General features: G+C 42.7%; 1 long non-coding RNA gene across 13 annotated transcripts in view; it reads right to left on the bottom strand.

The window, feature by feature from the left end:
• Positions 1 to 13,091, bottom strand: part of LOC138822891 (uncharacterized) — a 52,829-nt gene that overhangs the window by 17,268 nt on the left and 22,470 nt on the right. For 6 of the 13 annotated variants that reach the window (XR_011370650.1, XR_011370660.1, XR_011370656.1 and 3 more), the window contains 6 exons: positions 12,028 to 12,178; positions 11,607 to 11,841; positions 6,000 to 6,115; positions 3,670 to 3,754; positions 791 to 962; positions 499 to 686 (listed from right to left, as the gene is read on the bottom strand). This is a non-coding gene — a long non-coding RNA (uncharacterized lncRNA). The remainder of the gene's footprint in view (positions 1 to 498; positions 687 to 790; positions 963 to 3,669; positions 3,755 to 5,999; positions 6,116 to 11,606; positions 11,842 to 12,027; positions 12,179 to 13,091) is intronic. The other 7 variants (XR_011370659.1, XR_011370654.1, XR_011370655.1 and 4 more) reach the window with 6 other exon arrangements.

Raw genomic sequence — 13,091 nt, 5'->3', positions numbered from 1 at the left:
TTCAGCTTCCACCCCCACTACAAAGGCAGAGGAGGGGTCCCGCAGAGCAGTGGGGACCTCACAGATGATGTCCTTCAGGGGAGGAGGCCTCACAGAAGAGGCTGCAAAAAGGGGTGTACCTCACTGGGAGGCCGCAGAACTGCGGGTGCCTCATGGGGAAGGGCACAGAAGTGAGGGTGCCTTGTGGGGGAGGCCGCAAAAGAGGGGAGGGCCTCACAGGGGAGACTGCAGAGGAGGGGAAACTGCAAAGGCAGTACACAGAGGAGGAGTTTAAACTTAAACTCATCCATATTTTTACCTTCAGTTGCAAGGGAGAGGGAAAGAGGGAGAGGGAAAGAGGAAGAGGGAGAGAGGGAGAGGGAGAGAGAGAGAGCCAGAGCTATCTGCCCAAGCACTCACAGAAGTGGAGTTTTAAATTTGGGGCAAAATTTGATTGAAGGGGCTCAGCAGCCCTCCAAGGCCCAGGTGGCCTTAATGTAAAGAAATTTAGTGTCCTACCCATGGTACGGGACCTGATGCCATGGGCCTATATTAGAGTGTTCTCCACAGTACAGGTTGGCTCCTAAAGGGGGTGGTGGCCCTGCCAGTGGAGAATGTCTTCATGTTTGTCCGTGCGCATTCCTTGGGACATGCGGGAGGGGTCCTTGGGCCAAGGTAGGCCCCTGGCACTTGGTCCACGTTTGGCTCTGATGGGGGAAAGGGGGGCTCGGTTAGTCACAGAGGCCCAGGTGGCCTTACCACTGAGATATCAGAATCAGAAACGCAGACCTCAGATAAACAGGTCACTTACCCTGGAGTGGGACTTAATTAGCAGTGTTGGATGGGCTGTTAGAGCGCTCAGTCAGGAGAAAGTTACCTTGGTGGTCCTCTGGTGACTGGCGGATAGGATCTCAGGATAGGTCCCAGGGAAGCTGGTTGAACTTCCTTCCGAAGTGGAGGGAGGATCAAACCCACTGGGGTGCCTATCCCCACAGGGCGACCAATGTAAGAGCATCAGACAAAAATCCATGCAAGGGGACCATGCAGAAGCAGGAAGGCAAAGGAGAAAGATTATTACAAGGTTTATTAGAGGAGCCATATTTCCCCCAATAGGGAGCACATGACCTCCATCACTATCCTGGTAGCAGGAGGATCTGAGGGAAAAGGAAGTGAGGTAGATGGGAGTCCAGGTGGGTCTGGGCAGAGAGAGGGAGGGGCCAGTTGTATGGAAGGAACTCCAGAAATGGGAGGGGGCCCGGGTGTAGGTGCTCATACTTCGAGCTCATGACTCTACCTGATTCTGGGGCCTGGATGAGCTGCCTTGATCTCTTCTAAGTCATTTACCACCTGAGGCTTTTCTGAACTCATACATCACTGCAAACTGCTAACATTCCTCCCTAGCACATCTCTCAATATATTTTTTCCATCATATATTTAAACATATTTATGTGTATACATTCTCTACCCTCCCCCAACTCCACACACAAAGGCATAGACCTTCAAAACAAAGCTTTTCTTTTTTTCCTTGCTACAGTGTCTAGAACCTAATAAACTCAATAGATACAAAAGAGTGAGTTGGGTACTAGTGTCACACCTGTAATGCTAGCTATTCAGGAAACTGAGATCTAGAATCACTTTTTCCATTTATTTTCCATTTTGATTAAAATTTAAGCATTAAAGGAACTTTTAAAGAGAATCAAGACTTCCTTTTTTCTGGAGGTTTCCTTCACTCCCTTTCACCTAGTCCAGCTAAATCTGTGTCCCCTGGGAGCTTTGGCATCCCAGAAAATCCATAGTCCCCCAGACCCGTTAAATTCAGACAGAATCCAGCATTGCCTTTAGTCATGTGGTGGGCAGAGCAGAAGGCATCCACCACGTGTGCTACCCAACACCTCTAATCCACACCTGTGCCACTTCCATACTCCCAGCCACATGGCAGCATTGTGTCACCATCGCTTGCACTGGCATAGGCTTTCGTGGTCATCAGGATAGATGTCCTGAGAGCTATTTCATCTGCACAAGGTGACCTTTCCTGGGTCCAGGTATATTGCTGATCTGGGAAATCACTGGTATTGGAGCAAGCCAGGGCTGCTGCAACCGCACCGTAGGATGCATCTCTCTGCAGCAAAACCTGAGGCCCTTCCTTCCTAGACACAATGGAGATCCTAGACAATTCCCTGCTTGTCCCTGGATGAGTCCATGAATATATCCACAGCCCTCATCTGTCAGAAATGAACAAAGAGTACAGAATTGTTCAAGTCATTTTCCTTCTTCACAGAAGGGTGCACTATCATCCTGGCCCCCCAGAGCGAGGCAGCACACCAAATGGGGGGATCCACTTGGTTTTCATCCCAACCTAGGAATGAAATTGTCCCTTCTCATGTTGCTAAGGAGTCAGGATCACATCTTTGTAAACAATCGGTTACCAGGGTAATAGGGTCATAGAAGGAAGACAAGTCATTCTAACCATCAGTGGACCATCCCTAGTCAAGAGCCAGTGTACTTTGAGAGGCCATTGCTCAAAAACAAACATCCTCTTTACCTGCTAATGAAACTGCAACTCCACTGCACCTCACCTTTGTCATTACAACAACAACAACAAAAAGAAAAGGAAAAGGGTGTTTTGGACTTTCTTGTCAGGACTGGCTTGAAACCACAATCCTCAGATTTCAACCTCCTGAGTAGTGCCAAGCTTTTTCATGAGACAATTCTCTCAAATTAACCACCAAGAAAGAAGCTAAAAGAAATAGAGAAAAGTCCAGGACTTGAGCTGAGGCTCAACTGGAAGATCATGGACAGCACCCATGCCCTGATTTCAAACCTATGACCAGCACATCATCATCATCATCATCATCATCATCATCATCATCATCATCATCATCATCATCATCATCATCATGTGAATAAAAAGACTGTAAGAGCCTATTAAGAATATTAAAATTGAGGGCTTGGAAGGTGGCTCAGTGGTAGAGCTCTTGCCTTGCATGCATGAGGCCCTGGGTTTGATTCCTCAGCACCATATAGCAAAAAGGAAAAAAGCCGGAAGTGGCGCTGTGGCTCAAGTGGTAGAGTGCTAGACTTGAGCTGAAGAGCTGAGGGATAGTGCCCAGGCCCAGAGTTCAAGCCCCATGAGCAACCAAAAAAAAAAAAAAAAGAATATTAAAATTGAGAGAGCCAGGCACTTTTTGGTGGCTGACATGTAATCCCAGTTAGGAGCATGAAATCTCAGGATGGTGGTTAAAAGCCCACCTGGGCAGGAAATTCCATGAGGCTCTGATCTCCAACTAACCAGCAAAAATGCCAGAAGTAGAGCTGTGGTTCAAGTGGTAAAGCAACAGCCTTGAATGAAAAAGCAAAATAACAGTGACCAGGCCCAGATACATAGGGTAGGACTACTACTAATTAATTAATTAAATACAAATACACAAATAAAAATCAGAGTGGAAGATGAGCACAAAACCAAGAGAATTGGTGGTTTACACCTGGAGCTCAAGCTACACAAAAGACAGAACTTGAAGATCTGGGTTCCAAGGCAACTGAGGCAGAAAAGTCCCTTAGGAATTTGTGAGTATGTATCAGGTGTGGGTCTTGAACCCAGGGCTTGAAATAGAATTTTTTTTTTCTTAAAGGTAGCATTCTACCACTTCCTTTCTTTGGGTGATGAAATGGAGATAAGTTTTACGGACTTACCTGCCTGGGCTTTCAACCCCAATCCTCAGATTTCAGGTGCTGATACAGTACTCTTATCTTCTATGAGATTTTTATCTTCCATGAACTGCCAAAAGTAAAAGAAGCCAGAAGTTGATCTGTGTGGCTCAAGCCACAGAGACTGCTTGCTTTGAGGGAAAACAAACAACAAAAACCCTCATACACAGTGGCCCTGCCCTGGTTTCAAACCCAGGAAGTGACCAGGCCCTATGTTCAAGCCCTAAGACCACCACCACCAGCAGCAAAAGAATGACTCAGGGACAGGGACTAGGCCCTGAATACAAGGCCTAGAAACAGCATAAAAAATAAAAGAAAAACAAATTCAGAGACTGTGGCTAGGCTCCAGAGTTCAAGGTCTAGAACCAGCACCAGGACACACATATACACACACACACACACACACACACACACACACACACACACACACACAAACACACACACGAAATGAACAATAGTATAAGAAGGCAAAAGAAGAAGAGAAAAGTCAATAAAATATTTTTAAGTAGTGGCTCATGCCTATAATCCCAGCTACTGTGGAAGCTGAAATTTTAGGATTGTGGTTCATAGTCAACCTGGGCAGGAAGCTCCATGACACTTGGTTTTATGTGTGCTAGTCCTGGGGCCTGAACTTGTGCTGTTTTGCACAAGACTAGAACTATTCTACTTCCCAGCTCTTGGTGATTAATTGGAGATGAGAGTCTCAACAACTTTCCTGCCCTGGCTGGCTTTGAACCACCATCCTCTGATTTTAGAGCCTGGCTAATATCCCTGTTTTCCCATGAGAATCTTTTTTTTTTCTTTTTGGTTGGTCATGGGGCTTGAACTCGGCCTGCACACTGTCCCTAAGCTCTTCAGCTCAAGGCTAGTGCTCTACCACTTGAGCCACAGGGCCACTTCTGGTTTTCTGGTGATTTAGTGGAGATAATTGTCTCATGGACTTTTCTTCCCAGTCTGGCTTTGAACTTCAATCCTCAGATCTCCCCCTCCTGAGTAGCTAGGATTACAGGTGTAAGCCACTGGCACTCAGCTTTTTTTTTTCTTTTCTTTTTCCTTTTTTGTGGGTTGTGGGGCCTGAACTCCAGCTCTGGATGGTGTCCCTTAGCTCTTCAGCTAAAGGCAAGCACTTTACCACTGAGCCACTTCCCAGCTCCGCCATGAGACACTTAACCCTTATGAATTACCAAATTTGTTTTACAAAGCCAGATGTTGAAATGTGGCTTAAGTTTTAGAGCCTGCCAGCCTTGCTCAGGACATGGGAGAGACTCCAGCACAGTGACCTTGCCCTGATTTCAGGTTTAGGAACAGTCACCACTCCCTGTGTTCCAGCCCTAGGATCAGAACCAAATAAATAAATAACTCCCCCATTTTCACTGTATTTGATGTTGGCGTAATTTGTGAAGGTGAAGGGAAAAAACAAATTGTTTAAATAGGGATACAGTTAGACCTATTGCAACAATGAGATGTACAAGAAATTATTTCAAAAAATGAACTTTACAACATTTGCCTGGTGGGGGGTGTAGAGGACATTATATAAACAAAGCCATTCATGAAGCTGTTGCTCAAGCTGTTACAGTATGCTAGCCTTGAGAAAAAACAATACAAAAAATGCTTCATTCACAGTGGCCCTGCCCTGACTTCAAGCCTCAGGAGAGTGGCCATGTCATGAGTGAAGCCCTAGCAAGAAAAATGAAAATAAATAAATAAATAAAGCCAGAACTTTATCTGTGGCTCAAGCCATGGAGATTGCTAGTCTTGAGAAAGAAAAGGGAAAAACCTCAGACACAGTGGCTCTGCCCTGATTTTATGACTAGCAAAAGTTAAGGCCCTATGTTCAAGACCTAGGACCAGCAATGAAGAAATAAAAATACAACAACAACAAAAACTCGGCAAAAATGCCCAAGTCCTGAGTACAAGCCATAAGAGCAGCACCTAAAATAAATGCAGAAAGAAAGAAAAATACATATAGAGCCACAATTTGGACTGTCTTGAGGTGGGAAGCCTACTAGTCTTGAGAATAAATTAGGAATAATGACCAGGCCTGGAGTTCAAGTACTATAACAAGCTCAAAAAAAAAAAAAATCTGTCGGGAACCAAAAGGAGTCTCTCAACATGAAGATAGGCTTGACTATCTCACCAGAACATCTTGTGGCTGAGTTTACAGAACCACTCTCAGAAATCCGACCCTTTCATCCTCCCTTATGCAAACATCCTGCAGCTGCTAATGACCACCACCCTTTCACCCTGCCCTATGCAAAAATCCTGCAGCTGCTATGGCCAATGAAAATTCTTCCTTATTCCAAGCATATAAATACCCCTGTGTGAAAAATAAAAATTTGCAGCTTGACCAGGATCCCTGTCTTGCTGTCATTCTTCGTGTCTCTTGTCCCTTCATTCCTTCTCGCTTAGGTTCATTGCCCTCGTTGACGTCCTGCAGGTCGGGAAAAAATCCACAAAAAAAACTTCAAAACAAAAACCTCAGAAACAGTGGCCAGCCCTAATAATAAGCTAGATGACCCGAACTTACAAAAAAGAGAAAAAGAATAATAAATTAAGTGAAAAGAAGGGCAAAAATATTAGAGCCAATTCAATATTTCAAAAATATGGTTCACACCTATAATCCTACCTGCTCAAATGGCTGAAATCTGAGCATTTGTGGTTTGAATCCAGCCTGGGCAGGAAAGTAAATGAGAATTCTTTTCATTTATGCTATTCCTGGGCTTAAACTTGAGTTTTACTCAAGGGTAGAGCTCTACTACTTCCTACCTGTTGCTGGTTAATTGGTGAAAAACGCCTCATTGATTTTCATGCCTAGGATGGCTTTGAACCTTGGTTCTCAACTTTCAAGACTCTGTATAGTCATCTTGGCTTCCTGTAGTACTTTTTTCCTTTCTGTATTTTTTGACAGTTGTGGGGCTTGAACTCAGGACTTGTGTGCTGTCCTTGACCCTCTTGTACTCAGAGAGCCTTGTGCTCTACCATTTGTGCCATAGCGCCACTTCTGGGTTTTGAGTGGTTAATTGGACATAAGAGTCTCACAAGGACTTTTCTGTCTGGGCTGGCTTCCAACTGAGGTCCTCAGATCTCAGCCTGTTGAGTAGTTAGAGCCATAGAACACTTATCTCATATTTGTTAGGTTTTAAAAAAGAGATAGCTGAGTAAGAACAGCACCATGCACATGGTATTCAGGTAAGGGGTAGGTTTATTCAGTAGACCTGCTGGGACCAGGCAAGGTTGGCACTCCTCATGGCTGGGAAAGGCCTTGGAATGAGAGAGAGCTGGGAAAGAGAGGAAAGAGAGGAAAGAGATAGAAAAGAGCAGAGAGAGCAGAGAGATGAGACAGAGCAGAGAGAGAGCAGAGAGAGAGAGCAGAGAGAGCAGAGAGAGGGCGTCTGGGCCTGGGCTAGGCCTTATCTAGGGTACGGGTGGAGAAAGGTGTGGCCACATCAAATTCAGATGTGACCTCAGTGGATGCAGATGTGACCTCTTCCAGGTGTCCCAGTTGCCTAGGTAATGCAGGTACTGGGTGGAGACTTTGCTGTGAGGAGGGTGGAGTCTGCTTGCCATCCAGGAGCGGACCTTACAATATTAACCACCCCCCCCCGAAAAAAAAGATGTGCTATGGCTCAAATTGTAAAACTTCCATCCTAGAAGGGGGGAAAAGCCCAGCACCTCAAGAAGACTGGCAGGTCAAGCCCTAGGATCACCATAAAAAAAATAAAAACCAGGGCTGGTAAAGTGGCTCAGTGGTAGAGTGTTTGCTTGCCTTGGATGCATGAGGCCCTGGTTCGATTTCTCAACATCACATAAGCAGAAAAAAAAGCTGGAAGTGGTGTTGTGCCTCAAATGGTAGAGGACCTGGAGCTGAAATGCTGAGGGACAGCACCCAGGCCCTGAGTTCAAGCCCCATGACCAGCCAAAATAAATAAATAAATAAAAGCCAAATACAAAGAAATAAATACAACCACCAAAAATAAAAAGGAAGAGTAGTGCACTGGCTAAAGATGTAGTGCCTGCTAACTTAGAGGGGGTGGGGTGCGGAGTGGGAGAAAGCATGGAGACTGGAGACTGGCCAGGCCACTTTGAAGCCCTGGGATTAACACAAAGAATAAAAACAACAACAGAAAGGCAGAAAGTGAGCTTTGGCTCAAATAGACTATCAGCTTTAAATCAAAAACAAAAACTAAACAACACTGACCAGGCCCTGTGTTCAAGCCCTAGGTCCAGAACCAAAACATAAGAAAAACCTAGCCAGGTGCCAAACGGTCACACCAGTAATCCTAGCTACTCATACTCAGGAGGCTGAGTTCTGCGGATCACAGTTTGATGCAAGGAAGGAAAGTCCGAGAAACATAATAAACTACTCAGAAAAAGCTGGAAGTGGTGCTGTGGCTGAAGTGGTGAGCAAAAGAAGCTCAGGGACAGAGCCCAGGCAGAAGAGTTTAAGCCCAAAGGCTGGCAAAAAGGAACAAAGAAAAAAAGAAAGTGAGTAATTAAGCTGTGGTTCAAGGTATGAAGCCTGCTAACCTGGAGAAAAAAGGTAAAAAATGTAAACAAAAATATTAAAAAATTATTCCCAGAACCACATGCTCCAGTGCACTTTTCCCTACATCCTTAGTGTGCAGACAACCAGGCCAATGCCCCTGCTATATCCTGTATCTCAATGCCAAAAATTTCAATTATTTGAAAACTGCCTTCCGAGAATTGCCACATAGGGACCACATTGAGAATTATTGACCTCAAAAATATTTATTAACATGATTTCTTTTATTCTTGTGATTTTTCTATGTCCTTCTCATCATTACTTCCCTAGCACCTAGCAAATTAACTAGAATAAAAATATAGAGACATATCTGCTTATTGAACATCTACATGTATATTTGGGATAATAAGTTGGTTTATATGGGGTCATCAACACTGAGCATTTTTTACAATGAGCCTCATACTTTGTAAAAAACAAAAACAAATAACACATTTAACCCTCAAGAACTCTACATTTGCCAGTCAGCAGTCACTCATACCTGTCATCCTAGCTACTAAAGGGAAGCAGGTGCTTGTGTTGTTCAAAAATAGTAATGTTGGAAGTGGCGCTGTAGCTCAAGTGGTAGAGTGCTCGCCTTGAGCTGAAGGGCTAAGGGACAGCGCCCAGGCCCAGAGTTCAAGCCCCACGGCCGACAAAAAAAAAAAAAAGTAATGTTACAAAGATAATGAAAAGCCGAGAAATTATTATAGACTAAAGGAGATCAAGTATACACAACTATATATAATTCATGATTATGTACTGGTATTAGTACTGGAGAAAAAAAATGACAGGGACAGAATTGAGCCAATTGTCAAGACTGAAATATAGACAAAGATTAAGCAAAAGTATGGCATTGTGATTAATTTACTGAAGCCGGTAATTACTGTGGCTATGTAATAACAGGACATTTTTATCCTGAGGAGAGCAAGATTAAAATATGTAGGAATAGAGGACTATGATATATACAAGTTCATCTCAAATGTATGTCCACAAAGAGAACATACACGCAAATAAGTGATTAAGTGAATGAAGGAAAATGTTAACTATAGTGAATTTTCATAAAAAGCACACAAATACTGTTTATATTCTTTTTATGACTGATTTGGCCTGGATGGTTCAGGAAGGTCACCTGAGCAGTGAAGCTAAATGCTTCCTTGGGTGGATCATTCTTGTTGTCATCACCCACGTTGCCACACCAAACATCTTTGGCTGACATGCTTATAGAATTTTTTTGTGCATAGTATGTCGATAGATGTTCTTAATGGGATTATAAGAGAGGCGGGCATTATCACACTTTGGCAATAAAGATAATGAAGGCTGGAAGAGGTCAAGAATTTCCACAAGATTTCTTAGCAAAGGTTAGTGGTTAAACCTTGGCCTCCACTCTCAATGCTCTTTGCATCACATTACAGAAGAATGAATGGAGAGTATGAAGCAGATATTGTATAAAGTAAATGGAATTCAGGGCTGGGAATGTGGCTTAGTAGTAGAGTGTTTGCCTAGCATGCATGAAGCCCTGAGTTTGATTCCTCAGTACCACACAAACAGAAAGAGACAGAAGTGACCCTGTGGCACAAATGGTAGAGCAATAGCCTTCAGCACAAAGAGGCTCAGGGACAGAACCCAGGCCCTGAGTTCAAGCCCCAGGACCAGAAAAAAAAGAAAAGAAAAAGAATTTTAAAAATGGAATTCAAGTTATGGGAAGAGTTTCAGGCAGAGAAAATGAGTGCCAAGATTAGGGGGTGAAAGCATAGCAGGAAGTTTAGTATAATCACAGCATTTAATGTAAACAAAGGAAAAAAGCAACAAAGTAGGATCCAGCAAAGACTAGGCCTTTACATCCTAGTAAGATTTCAAAGTTTCTAACGAAGAGATGAGGAACCACTGAATGAATTTTAGAACAGAGACAAGTAAGATCAAATTTAAATCAAAGGAAGATCATTTTAATGGCTGAGTAGAGAACTGATCAGCACTAATCTAGGAACAAAAAAAGGAAGTAAAATTGAGGGAATAATCCATGATCCAAGTGAGCAAGGTGATGTTTAAATCAGCGGGAGAAAGGATTAATGTTGGAAGGGTGCTAAGGAAAGTGCTATCTTGATGATGGGAAAACAGAACACCTCACTGAAGAAACATGCAAACATATGGGTAAGTCAAGAGCAAACTATAATCAAGACAGCCAAACATACTGTCAGGAAATATTCCTTCTCTCTTTACACACCTAAATCCTATCCAGTCACTCACTTTGAGACCAGCCAAAGGTTTTAACCTTTAGAATCTATATATTTCTTAATCATCAGTCTATAGCTTAAAGGGCAAATTGTTACTGCTTTATCTGACCATTGTCCCCCAAATTTCCTGGGATTGGTGGGAAGAATGTATCATAGCTCATTTGTGCCTCTCCCTTGGCATTTAAGAGAAAGAATTAAAATGACTTAGCAATCCCAAGTATAAGATGGATTGTGAAGGTGATCTCATTAATACCATCCTTACCAACGTAACTCATTTAAGCAACATTTAACTATATCCTAATATGAATAAAAATCTAAAACCTGACTCGTAGGTTGTCATCCAACTAAATCCTACTGGGTGCAAGAAATTAATCTAAAAACATAATGACATACCTATATCACAAAATATTGACAAAATGATCCAATAGCATGCAGAATTTTTTTCATTTATATTTATCTCATTCTGTTCTAAAAAATTATTTAGTGTATACTTAGAATGTAAATAATATTCCAATATATACATTTAACTTACAATGTTCAGATATACAATGTATTATGTTTGAGTGTTAATAACTTTTTTTTGGTAAGTGTTGCGAACAAAATGAGGCAGGTCACTGCTGTGGCTCATGCCTGTAAACCTAGCTATTTGGGAAGTTGAGAATGGAGGATTATAATTTGAGGTCAGCCTTGGCAGCACAGTTTGTGAGATCCCTTCTCAGCCATAGCCTGTTACATTAATATGTGCTCATCCTCCTACACTAATGTGAGAGTCCAAAATTAAGAGGATCTCAGTTCCAGCCCAGCCTGGGCAGAAAATTTTAGGAGATTCCATCTCAACAGAGAGGCTGGACACAGTGGCAAGTGTCTGTGATCCTAACAATGACAGGAAGACTGAAATCGGTAATTGTAGTTCAGGCATGCATCCAGGCAGGAAACCATACTCTCCCTGAAAACAGTCAAGGGAAAGCAGGGCCCAAGGCATGGCTCAGTGGTAGAGTGTCTGCTTACTAAGTTTGAGTGAGCTGAGCTCAAACCCCAGTACCATCATAACAAAGGAAAACAATGGTGGAAGATCACTACCAAATACTTTCCACAGAATTAAGTATATATTGGGCAGGAGTGTGGCCCAGTATTAGGCTAGGGGTATAACTCCATGGTAGAGTACTTGCCTGAGGCTTGGTGACTGGCATTGAGATGAGGAGAAGTTGCATCGAAAGTATGTAGGATGGTGCTGGTGGCTCACGGCAATAATCAGCTACTCAGGAGGCTGAGACCTGGAGGATGGACGTTTAAAGCCAGCCAGGCAGAAAATTCTGTTTAGATCTATCTCCACTTAGCAAGAAAAAGACAGACTGGTGTCGTGGTTCAGATTAGTAAGACATCAGCTGAGTTCAAGCTGTGGTCCTGGCACCAAAAACAACAATAACAAAATAAATAAATAAAGGAATAAAGTGTGGGCTTTGGAGGGACTTTGGAGAAAGGCAGGACTCTCCCAAAATCGGAAGACATATTCTTAGGCAAAGGGATGGCAAGGACCAAGAATGCTGATAGAAAAAGATGACCAACACTACCACAACAGCAGGTTCCTACCTTTATCCCCGTCAGCTACTTCCATTTTTTCAGTACTTCATTGAGATATCATTAAATGCCAACATCACTGCTGAATTCTCAACAAATATCACTGAGGAGGGCTGGCAAAGAGTGAGAGGAGTTGGGCAGGAGTCTCTTTTCAGAGTCATTTCTGGTGAACATATTAGACAAAAATCCAACTGTTTAGAAAATCCCTCAGAGTCCTCTGAATGGTATTTAAAGTTCAAGATTCCCATTCCTACACCAAACAGATGCTGATTACATGAACAAATGCAGTTAATTGCAGAAAAAAGTTTATAAATAACACAACTGTCATACTGAGGACTAATTAGAAAGAATGCAACTATCTAAACACATCACAATGGCTTTATGTGTTTCCTAAGTTAAGACTTCTAAAAAGCAGATTTTTTAATCTATTATATCTTTGGAATCATTAAAATAATTACCATCTCTTGCTTATGACTATTATGCCACTTATTGAATACATTATTTCATTTTTGTTTTGTTTTGTTTTGTTTTTGCCAGTCTTGGGGTCTGAACTCTGGGCCTGGGCACTGTCTCTCAGCTCTTCAGCTCTTCAGCTCAAGGCTAGTGCTCTACCACTTGAGCCACAGCACCACTTCTGGCTTTTTCTGCTTATGTGGTACTGAGGAATTGAACCCAAGGCCTCATGCATGCAAGGCAAGCACTCTACCACTGAGACACCTTCCCAGCCTCTGAATAAAGTATTTAATTTAGTACTTATTTTAACAACCTGTAAGGAATTAGATTGGGTTACCTTACAGATGAGAAAAGAGCTCAGGATCGCAGGTCACATGGCTTTAGTAAAAGACAGATCTTCATTTTGACTCAGTGGATAACTCCAAAGCCCATCATAGTTAACTGCCATGTCAATACTTCAGAAAAACATTAAGAACTTATGTTCAAAAAATCTTTTTTTCTTTTTTTTGTGCAAGTCCTAGGGCATGAACTCAGGGCGTGGGTGCTGTCCCTGAGCTTCTTCAGCTCAAATCTAACAATCTATCACTTGAGCTACAGCTCCACTTTGGGCTTTTGGTCGATAC

The sequence above is a fragment of the Dipodomys merriami genome, unplaced genomic scaffold, assembly GCF_024711535.1.
Source record: "Dipodomys merriami isolate MVZ:Mamm:240054 unplaced genomic scaffold, mDipMer1.0.p SCAF_1161, whole genome shotgun sequence".
Taxonomy (NCBI): domain Eukaryota; kingdom Metazoa; phylum Chordata; class Mammalia; order Rodentia; family Heteromyidae; genus Dipodomys; species Dipodomys merriami.
This window is presented reverse-complemented; position numbering and strand designations above follow the sequence as displayed.